Here is a 2,569-nt window from a genome sequence, read left to right as displayed (position 1 = left end):
ACGAACACACAGCTTTTAAATTAATAATACGGCTATTACTTTTTGACCAAAGTAATTCACAATCAACCCATCAATGCCCAAACCAAATTTACATCTACTAGTATTTTTAAACAGAACAAAGATGGAAAATTGTTTTCCACAGTGGATATATGTTATGGAAGTCTTCTATCCTGTTATGTACTAAGACTAAGCTTAATATACAGCTCTAGAGGTAAACATGATTATGCTCTGAAACTTCTGAATGAAGTTTCTCACACCATCTTCAACAGCATTTGTGAGTGAGAAGCTCTACTCTCCTCTGGAATGCAGATCAAGTGTCCTATTTATTATAAATGTGAAAAGCATGGAAAATATTTTTTAAATATATATGGTTAATCAGATTTCCTCTAAGATTTTCTGATCATGTTTCTTTGATATCTACTCTATTCTGCTTAAAATACTTTCATCCTCATAATTGCTTACTTGTGTTTAATACAGGTACAAAAAAGTTCTGAGATTCATCCCATTTCTAAGCATTAAGTACTTAAGGGACATCTGGGATTGCTATCATCTCCCTTCACCAAGAGCTGAAGGGCTCTGCAAGGTACACCCTAAAAAATTTTGCTTTCTCCTATGCTGTTACAGTCATGGAAGGGAGGGTGCAGCCACTGTGAAGTGTCTCAGGTCAAGCAGCCAATAGTTAAGTCTGAGCTGTGACAATACCCTTAGATGCTGCAATGACTGATGCACAGCATGCATGCCTTGGGACCAGTAATTTGGAGCAGAAAGGCAGGCCAGGTCTCCTGAGCACTAAACCCACCAAAACTTCTGAGCCAGAGCATCCCATTATCTTTGCACTGGAGGCTGAGATACATTAGAACTTTCTCCACATGCAGAGAAAGCCACAGAAAACCAGCTAAAAAAATAATCAAAAATATATTAATCAGATCGAAGCTGTATGATAAAAATTTTAAAACTGCAGGATGATCCTCACTCTCCTGTAAATTAGCCAGGTTCCAAAGACAAGGCCGGGTAATTGTGGTCTTACACTATCTTAATTCCAAGAAAAGTAATTCAAGCTACTTTTTATAGCACTTTTCTTGTTAGAAAACCCCTTGAAGTGGAATATTTTAAGAAAAAAAGACTAGTTGAAAATGCCCTTTGACAGAGGTACTGTGAGTTTATTAATTGGTTTCAGACAGTACACAGAGGTGCTGATCACAGACCTGGATGAAAGAGACATGACAACCAAGTCAAAGCACCCATATCAAGAATCAATTTCTGAGTCACCTGAGTAATCACCTGAACTTATTACTCAATTCTTCCAACCAGATTTCTGATATGATCTTATAGCAGCAAGAAGTCTGGAAATAAATGTGATTAATACTTCATTTTTTTTCACTTTCCCCCTTTTTTTATTCATCTCACCAGAGACGCTTCTCAAACAATTAAGCCATCTGTACACTTTGTAACTTTCTAGTTAGGCTGGTTATTGTTGCAATTTTTACAGTTCCAATATAGATCATTTTTTAAATAGTTATTACGTATACTCCTCTATTAAAGACTCAAGTTTAATGGGGTGATAGGTTAATGAAAAACATAACTAAAACTTAATATTCTGATACAAAAAGCACAGTGACTGAAGGCAGGAACTGCTTTCTTTGCATGTTAGGGGTTTTTTTTAAAGAACATAGTAGTTTTACTTTTTGCTGCCTTAAAAACCAAAGATGAAACTCCAAGCTGTGACTTGGAGCATCCTTTTGATGCCATTTATATTTAGCCCAAAAATGGGCTGAATCTGGTCCAGAGCCTGAAACAAGGAATTACCATCCCAAAGAGCAGCTTTAAATAATGCAGATATGAAAAAGATTTAGTAAAACACCCTGAGGAATCAATTTGTCCATTTTAAACTAGGGCCCAATGAAAGTTATATTACTGTTTGTATGCCAAAAGTAGACATAGACAGTTAAGAAGAGAGAGAAAGGTGGTGTGATATGAGTGAAATAAGAAAGAGGATTCTTTAGGCAGAACTGGCACAAAAGAAGGGCAAGGGATAAAAAGATTAAGTCAAACATCATTGATAATGATCGGAAAAGTCACACAAAGATCAAGAAGGGTCTCTTGCAGTGTGAGACCACATCCTCAATTTACAGCAGCCATTCAGATATGCCATGAACAATCAACAGCTATTCCTATGAACAACAGTGTTCATTATGAATAATCAATGATTGAGAAACACTATACTTTGGAGTCTCTGCATAAATTTGTTATTGGACACATGGTGTCCCTGATACTATACAATCCAGTCGAGCTGTTTAACTCACCCACCTAGAAACATTTTCAATAAGCAAACAGGATCAATATTGAACCACAGAGAGAACATGCACTATCAAGCATAGAGACATCTTTCTGGATAAGCTAGCCTCACCAGTATTAAACAGGAGACTGCTTAGCAGTAGTGAGGAGATATAATTTATATCAAAGTAGAACGTTCCAGTTCTAAGGATAGCTGGAAACTGGTTCTAAGCAGTTGTCTGAAGAAGTTCCACAAAACAGTAAAAATACAACCAATTTTAAAATTCCACTAGCA

The sequence above is a fragment of the Geospiza fortis genome, unplaced genomic scaffold (genome assembly GCF_000277835.1).
Source record: "Geospiza fortis unplaced genomic scaffold, GeoFor_1.0 scaffold194, whole genome shotgun sequence".
NCBI classification, from domain to species: Eukaryota; Metazoa; Chordata; class Aves; order Passeriformes; family Thraupidae; genus Geospiza; species Geospiza fortis.
Note: the sequence above shows the minus strand (reverse complement) of the source record.